The 9442-nt window shown below is 39.6% G+C and overlaps 1 non-coding gene across 1 annotated transcript; it reads right to left on the bottom strand.

Moving 5' to 3' along the window:
• Nucleotides 1-3623: 3623 nt before the first annotated feature.
• On the bottom strand, nucleotides 3624-3695 carry TRNAP-AGG (transfer RNA proline (anticodon AGG)). The gene has a single exon. It is a non-coding gene; the product is annotated as a tRNA-Pro (tRNA).
• Between the last annotated feature and the right edge of the window lie 5747 nt (nucleotides 3696-9442).

Consider the following 9442-nt stretch of genomic DNA (forward strand, 5'->3'; position numbering starts at 1 on the left):
TATCATAGATATGACAACCATTAAATCTACATATAAAAAAGTACAAAAGTAAGAGAACTTAGCTCTTATTAATAATAGGAAAATCCGACCAGGTTCGAGGCTTCCACATACCACCCGACTATAGACATGGCTAAACCAAATATCTCTTTCATCTAGTCACCCACATGCCATATTCCAAGCATGAATGTGGGATCTCATATAACAACAATCCAAGAACAACCAAGGGAATCCAGAGGTTAAACCACCTCCACCCTCACCAAACCGTGATCACACCAAAATTGGTGCTCCGATCACAACCGAACCAAACTTGGAATGCCATCTAGAATCCATCACTATCCTTGAGGAATTTTCCATCTCCTTGTCTCTCAGGCTTTACCGCAATCCAATCTTGGATCACTAGGCCCTAAACCAAGACTAGTCTCTCAGGCTTTACCACAATCCAAACCTGGATCACTAGGCCCTAAACTGAGACTTCTCCCTCAGGCTTTATCGTGTATCCCACCAAAACCGGTCAAGGATTCCTAGGCCTTTGGGAATGAACCTTGAGACCACCTCCACCCTAGATTCTGAAATCCATCCGGCAAACCAAAGCTCAAAACTGAGATAAACATCCCAACACCATGGCATCCGGAAAAAAGCAAGGCTAGGCTAAAAACCACTGTCATAACCCGGCAAAACCATGCCATCAACAACAAGAGAACCATACACCAACACGCAAATCCATGCATGTCCAAACCAGCTAGGAAATCACACATGCAAAAGGTTACCTGGAATTTTTCCTACTTAAGCTCCTCAAATCTGCTCTTCTTCCTTGATCATTTTCTTTCCTTCCTTTCCCTTTGCTTGTTTTTCCTTCCTAGATCCAAAGCTAGAGTGCTTCAAGAAAACTCAACCAAGAGTGAGGAGAGAGAGAGAATAATGAGAGATCTCCATACTTGAACTGACAAAATGTTAGCAAAAGCTTGCTCACTGATCCTCGGAAGCCATTTTCTTAATGAGGCCTCTAATTTCTTCATTTTCCATTATTTTCCTTCAATTTCCTCCTCACATGCAACCTGTGACCTTTTACCTTTCTTTTCTCATATTTTCCTTTATTTTCATTAATAAATGTGCCAAAAATGAATTTTTGACTTTTAATGCCTTTGCGTTAGCATTTGCCAATTTTCCTTACTAAAAACACACATCTAGTGATGCCCACTAGGATCTCTTTTCCCAACATTTAGCTTGGAATATGTATCCCTTAATCGTGGTCTTATTTTGTCTTTATTAACTTTTACTACATGAAATTTTCACCAGGGTTGTTACATAGTGCAAGCAATCAAATAGGATTATAAATAACCATCTACACTAAAATCAATGCATCTACTGCAAGCAATCAAATAGAATTAGAAAAAATCTACACTAAAATCAACACATCTAATGCAAGCAATCAAATAGGATTAGAAATCAACATCTACACTAAAAGTAATTCATCTAGTGCAAGCAATCAAATATCATTAAAAATCAACATCTACACTGAAATCAATGCATCTAGTCCAAAAACTCAAATAGTATTAGAAATCACCATGTATGTTAAAATTAATGCGTCTAATGTAAGAAATATTCTTCCCTCTCCCCTGCCCCATCCATATATATCTATATCTCCCTCCATCTCTCCTTCTTTGTCTCTTTATCTCACCCCCAAACATACACGCACTCTCTACATCTCTCCCTTGTCACTCCCTCTCTCTCTCTTTATGTCTTTATTTCCCCCTTCCTCTCTCCCCTTCCAACTCCATCTCTTTGTCCCTCCCTCTCCCCTCCTCTCTATCCCTCCCTCTCTATCCTCCTCTCTCTCTTCCTCCCTCTCTATTACTTTCTCTCCCTCATCTCTCTCTCTCTCTCTCTCTCTCTCTCTCTCTCTTTGCCCTCTAACCCTATCACTTTCTTCCTCCCTCTCTCCTTCTCTCTCTCCTCCTCACTCCCCATCCATTTTTATTGCTCCCTCTCTTGTTATATTGTAAGTATTAAGTTTTTTTATGTCCTTATTAATGAAATTTAAATATGGTTACAAAATTATTATTTTAATTTATATGGTAAAATGAATATTAATTTATGGCTGCTATTGATCTTTTATATATTTTAATGTGATAGAGGTGTGGATATATCTCAAAAGTAATTATAATCTTCTTCTTTTTCTTTTCTTTTAGATTTAATAAAAAAATATTATAAATTAAATTCAAATTCAATATTTATAAAATATTTTAATTGTGAAATGAGAGATGACTTTTGGGAATGTTGTATTGATGAGTTATGGTATTGACTCACGGTATTGTAACAAAGCCTGTTTACAAGTTAATAATATCTATGACAAAGTGGTTTATTATTATATTTCAAGTGTATTGCAAATATTAAAGTTTTTATCTGCTTATTAATTAAATTTGAATATAGTTACAAAATCATTATTCTATTTTATAGCATAAAATGGATCTTAACTTCTTCTTTTTTAGTGTGGTTCACGAACACCCTAGTCAGTGAGTGGTTGCTACGTCCATGGAAAATTTTAGGCTAATCGCCCCTCAACCTACTGGCAAGACCTAACCCCAAGGGCTTCGAGCAGATTCAACCCTGTGACCTCCCAATGGAAAGGCATGGTTTTTGACCAACTGAACTAACCCTTGGAGCTAAAATGGATCTTAACTTATTGATGCTACTTACATATTTTATATAATTTAATGTAATATGTATATTATGATTTTCTTGTCTAAAAAAATATTAGTAAACAAAATTACAATGTAATTGATTTTTTTTTTTATTATTTTTAAATTTTTATGGAGACTACAATATCTCCCTCATACTAGGCTCTATATTATTTTTAACCAAAATGTAAATATTTACCAATCAATCTTTTAGGTGTTATAGATTGGACATATTAATATAAATTCAACATATTAAACCAACATGTAAAAATATTGACCAACTTTCTTACATTACACTTACACATCACCCCTATACTAAATTGTAGAGTATCTCTCATATAAAATTAATTTCATAATTATAACATAAAATAAATTAAAAGATTTTAATTTATCAATATATTAAAATTAATTGAAAATATATCTATTTATTAATTTAATTCTTTACTTTTATATGAGTATAAAATTTCAAATATAATATAAAATAAATTAAAATATAATAAACTAATTTATATTTATATGTAAATAATAAATAATATCTATATCCATAACTATATTTATCTAAATGATTTGGTTAATAATTTAAATTTAAATTTATAAATATTTTGAATATAATTGATAATATCTTTATATTTTAATGATTTTTTTTTTCATATAATAATTCATTTTACTCACTCTACACTTTATAAACAATGATATGTTTATAATTTACCAATAGTAAGTTTTTCAAATTCCGAGCCATGTTCTCTATTGAAAATATTTCCTCACTCCCGACTGAAAACATATCCTCAACAACAGTAAAAAATACAAGCGAGGGACTTAGAGAGAGAAGAAACGTGAGTTCATTGATTGCTTCCTCACTAACATTAAAAGCTGCAATAAAATGGTCGATAGGCCTCTCCACGAAAAACGTTAACCTTCCTCCACTTAAGTGGCTGGTAGGTGAAGTGGGCATTCCGAGAATTGAACTCGGGACCTCTCGCACCCTAAGCGAGAATCATACCACTAGACCAAATGCCCTGAATTGTTATCTAATAAATGGATACATTAATTTTAATTATGCAGTGATATATAATCTGAAACACATATAAATGTGAACTCTACTTTTTCTAAACAGCGCGCCTTATAATACCGCCATCCTCAATAAATTTAAAATATTCCAAAAATAACTTAAAACTTATAGACAGCAAAACAAAATTACATTGTTTTTTTAACGCTCTCTTACGTGAGATTTGAGCCCACCCTCCTTGGAACCAAAACTTTAATCCGGCAAGTTCATAAACTTAGTCGAGGTTGGACACCAATTTGCGGTTCAACATGGTGAATACGTAGATAGATACTCCCTCCTTTTGCTTTTTCGAGGTATAAATGCAGCAAAATGGCGGTGAAACCCTACCACTCCCTCCCTCGAGGGCGGAGTTTCTTGTCAACATTGGTTCTACTATACTCGCTCATGTAATGAGACAAGCAAGAATGCATGCAGGTTTCATTATAACACTAGTGAGACTATTTGTAAATCGATTCTAAAATAGAGAAGTAGCGCGGGGTTGCTATTAAAGAATATATGACCACTTTGGCTGCTGCATTCAATGACTGTAGCCAATTGTTTGAACAGACAATGGAGATGTGGACCTCATTGTAGAAGGATCAACACTTGTAGACAATCGAAGTAGGCATTTGTGAAAAGCAACTGCAGTTTGACGAGATCAGGGTGACAGCACGGACCTTAGCACATGTGCAAAGGTTCACTAGACTTCAGGAAGGAAAGTTCATCCAGGCCCAGATTGATGAACCGCGTTGGATGGCCTCCATTATCTCCTCAAGGAAGTAACCATGGGCTAATGAGGAAATCCAGTTGCCACAGACCATCCAGAGCAAGTTAAAGGCTTTGCAACATACACAAAGAACCATGGGAATTGCAGTCGAAGGTCCAACTATAGAGAAACTAGTTGAAGAAGTTCATCAGGACGTCGTGGGGACGCAGCAAATATTCAAGCATTGAAGATCGAATTCGGCGGTCTGCAAGCAAATATTGAGGCAACACTAGTACACTGACTCAGGACGAGTCACAAATTTGTTTTGGGGGCCCGTTGGGACGGGTCCCCTAGGTCAAATTTTGAAAAAATTTGTCGATTATTGTAAAGTCTCCGCATTTTGAGGAGCAAAGCGCGAGTAGCGCAGGTCGATAGGAGTCAAAGAGGCTTTTTAGAAAGTCAAAGCCTCTTAGTTTGTTAAGCGTCGAGTTGTTTTGAGACCTACCCATGGTTCACGGACCATGGTATTGTAATGAAGAAGGATACACAAAGGAGTCATAGAAAAGGATAGTGAAGATCATAGAAGTGCAGGATTTGGGTATGTTTTGTCTGTTTTGTACTTAGGCGAAGGGGAACTCTCCTACAGTTGTGTGCAAAGAGACCTTGGTAAGTCCGTTGTTGAGTGTGCGAGCCCCTGCAGTTGTGTGTGTAGGGTTGAAAGGACTGTAATTGAATATCTAAAGCATAATAAAGGCTTGTTTTGAAGAACTATCAGTGTATCTGTGTATTACTATTTTCTCTCTAAATTTACTATGTATTTAATCTATTGAATGCAATTAGGCAGGAAAAGTACTTAATAGATTCGTGAAGAAGTAGATATGCTAATTTATGTGATGTTATGCATGTTTAGCACAATCGGCGAAGGGCACAAATATGCTAACTGTTAATTGCTATAATTTTCGAGTTTTAAGGGTTAAGGGTGCGCGGAGATCAAGATAAAGCCCTAAGTTTGACAAAAACACGTCGCATAGTCCTTTCGATGCAGAAACGTGGTTCTAGCATCCCCCAATACTGCCTCAGGTGAGACTGCAGCCTGTGTTATGTAGGTTGTTGCTGAAAGGGTCAGTAGTGTAGGGTTTTGTTGGTTAGCGCAGCTAACTTTGAACTTGGGTCCAAGCCCCCTCAAGCCAGCAAGAATCCTATGTAAAATTCCGTAAGAAAACCATCTAGACCTAGACTATTATGAAATAATGTTAAATCTACCCAAAATTTTTGCTCAACTACTTCCTCTAACAAGAAGGCATTCATCTCCTCTGTTATAACTCTAGGTAATTTTGATACAACCTACAGAATTTCCTTAATAAGACATCTCGAAGGGTCCAAAAAAAGGTTTTGAAAATATCTAACCCCCTCCTCTGCTTTATCCTTAAAAGTGTACATGGGGGCTTTGTTTAAGTCCAACACACGCAATATGGTATTAACCTGATTTCTTCCATTTCCAAAGTGGTGGAAAATCCTTGATTGTTATCCCCTAAGGACAACCATATCACCCTGCTTTTTAGTCTATATCCCTCCTCCCCCTCCAACAACAGAGCATGCCTCTCAAATTCGAGTGATTTCAACATATCTAGTTGCTAAAAAGATATAACATTTGAGTCCACTGTGGAGTAGGACTATTTTATCCTACAGTTTACCTATGCCAGTATATTTTTTCTTCGAAGAAAAGCCTTTGACCAATCTCGAGAGGCCAGTTTGACTGAGGCCAGATTACTTGAAAATTTATCCATATAGGATGAGAAGGTTGTGGGAATTAGAGAACGTCATTTACCCGCCACCAACAAGCATTACTCCCCTTCCTCTAGCCAAGAGTGTAAAAAATGGAAAGGAATATGTTTTGGATTGTCCATAGGAGATACTTGTAACAAAATAGGATGATGTTTAGAGACTCCTCCAATTCCCACCATATATTTCAATAAAATATTAAAAGCCATAAGTGATTCAAAAATTAAAAAGCGGTACAGCCACTTAGATACCTCATCTCCTCGTTGGGTAGCGGAAGCCCCGCGCAACGGCCAGGGGGCATGAAGCCCGAAATTTTGGATAAAACTAGGGCAAAGGCTCTATGGGATGCACGGAGTTTGATTTGTAATAAGTCAAAGTCAAAGGGGTAGTCCACCCAAAAATAGTGTAAAGAAATGTAAGTTGGGTCGAGCCCACCCATGGATCGTAGTCCATGGAAAGGTATAAATTAGAGCGAGGCTCTATGGGAAGAGTAGCTAAGTTTTGTTGTATGATTTTGGGATCTGACATGTAATGGGTTTTTGAGAAAAGCATTCTGAAAGCATCTGTAAGTCCGAGTCGAGGGTTTGGGTAGAGGATAGAGGCTCTGCAACTGTGTTAGCAGAGGCCTAGAAGAGTCCACAGCTGAGTGCGCAAACCCCTGCAGTTGAGTGCGCAGGGTGGATCTGGATGTACTGGTGATAAGTGGAAATAAAGATAAGTTCATTCTAAGAATTATTTGTGAACTCTGAATTATCGCAAATCTGGCATTTTGTATGGTTAATAAGACCGTTTTGATCTATGCGCATTTCTTATTGAATACTTGTGAATCTGGGTCTAATCTTAATACGCGAACTAAATAAATGTGATCAATGTTTGCTTAAAGACCACTCTAAAGTAGATCCGAGTTGCAATACTTCATCCACTAGATTAGATTTGTAGGTTGCGCGCTAGTAGACAGTAAAAGGTATTCAGGACCCGCGCAAATACAGTGCAGCGTGAAGCTGCAGAACGGAGCGTGAACCCTTCAAACCACATCTAAACATCCCAAGGGTGCAGAAACTTGGTTCCATCACCCTCCCCTACTACCTTGGGTGAGACCTCAGTCCGCGCTTTGCGGGCTATTGCCGAAAGTGCCAATAGCTGCGGGATTTTCTTGGCTAAATAATTCTTCCGAACCTGGGTCAGGCCCATATAAGCCAACAAATGGTTTCATTGTCGGGACCTGGATCTGCCTAAGGGATGTCTGATGTGGGAACACTGGAATCCTACAAAGAAAGAGATTGAAGAGTGGTGGGATCTGAAACTCCACGAGTTCACTGTTTAGGAAAATAGAAACCCACGAGTATCAAAGGAAGATTGGTTGGACCGGTATATATTCACAGACATTCACGAGATCTTCTTTGCGTCATTCCCGGTAGAGCTGTACGAGTGGATTGCAAGGCTAGCTGACAACGTGGGAAGGTGCAGATTGGACCAGCCTACTGTGTGGACCCCGAAATTGGTGTGCAGGCTAGAAGCCACCGAGGATAAAATCACGCATGCAGTAGATCATTGGCTAGATCGAGTACTAGGAGGATTCATCATTGAGTTCGCGATAGATACAACTGTGAGCTATAGTGAAGCAGAAAGGCATTTTCTTCAAGGACCTCGGGGTAGGTATATCAAATCATTGAATACTTGGATTAAGATGTTGTTGTGTGAAAAATAGATTATGCGCGTTTATTGATGTCTGGAGTAACCTGGAGCGGAAGAGGTTACCGCAGCATTGGAGGAGTAGAGAACAGTCCTTTAGCTTCCATTTCCCAGGAAAGCGAGGAGGAACTCGCGAGTATCTCACCAGGAAGTGTTGTCCGGTTAATCAGGGAACGCTTCCCACTAATACCACCTTCATCCACGCCATCACCCACTTCACCTACATCGAACTTGTCCACACCAACCCCAACCCCACCACCACCAAAAGTCGGGATGGCGAGCGTAGTCCTGCTGCCAACATTTAAAGGGATAGGAAATGAGGAACCGGGCTGGTTCTAGTTTGTGATAAAGTTTGTAAGGGATGCTCAGGGCATCATAGATGATAACATCAAGAAGGCTACCTTACTTAGTGTGTTGCAAGACCGCGCATTGACCTAGTACATGAAATATTCAAGTGATCATCCAAATGAAGGAATAACAGCAATCTAGGAGGCACTAAACAAGGAATTTGGGTGACCCAAGTCAGAAGCACAGTCAGTTATTGGGTTCAAGGAGATTGTAATGTTGCCCAGTGAAACCCCATGGGATTTAGATTAGAGGTTGAAAAGCACCATCCGCGAGGCCAATATGACACTGACGGATGCGCAGCACCGCGCTTGGTTTGTCACATCGTTAACGCCCTATCTGAGATCGGCTCTATCGCAACAAAAGATCTCAACCCAAGTTGAAGCACTGGAGGCAGCAATGCGGCTGCACAAAACCCCAATACAGGACCCAAGGTTGGGAGTATAGCAAATCCAAGCACAAATACAAAACTTATGTCTAGAGGTGTGAAGGACAGGCACATAGGATAGAGGTATGGGAAGAAGTATGGTGTATCAAATGTAAGGGACTCGGCCACGATAAGGACCACTGCCCGATCTTTGCGAACTATGTGGCAGGAGGGGGGCCAATAGCATTGCGACCAGAGGTACAAGCCGGGCCAAGTATGGCACCCGCACTCTAGTACGCAATCTGTGAAGTGGGAGGAAAGAATGCCATGGACAATTGCCACCTATTACCAAGCTTAAGACAACCCCCTCCTCAACAATTATTTTGTAACTTTTGCAGAACGTTGGGTCATGAGGAAATAAATTGTCGCAGTTACCAAATTTTGATGGATCGAACACCTGCTTATAGGATGCAAACAAAGGCGCGCAAGCAAGATCCCACCACACCATTCATGCAGGGAGGGTACCAGGGCCGTGGACGAGGTCGTGGATGCCTGGGACCCGGACGGGGACGAGGAAAATTAATTTGATACAATTGTGGAGGGTCGGGGCATTACGCGCGGGATTGCACGAACCCGACCAAAGCCTGTTGTCCTTACTGTCATCAATTTGACCACGAAGCAGTCGATTGCCCCACGCTGATTACTCAGACGTGAGAAAGGGGGGTGCCTTCGACCAACCCCACTCAAAACGTCCAGATGATGAAGGTTGAACCTCGTGTGAAGGATCCGAACATAAATATGATGCTCCAGAGTGGTGCTACCACCGG

The sequence above is a fragment of the Pinus tabuliformis genome, chromosome 6 (genome assembly GCF_031772625.1).
Source record: "Pinus tabuliformis cultivar Carrire ecotype Pingquan chromosome 6, CPIR1, whole genome shotgun sequence".
Lineage (NCBI taxonomy): Eukaryota > Viridiplantae > Streptophyta > Pinopsida > Pinales > Pinaceae > Pinus > Pinus tabuliformis.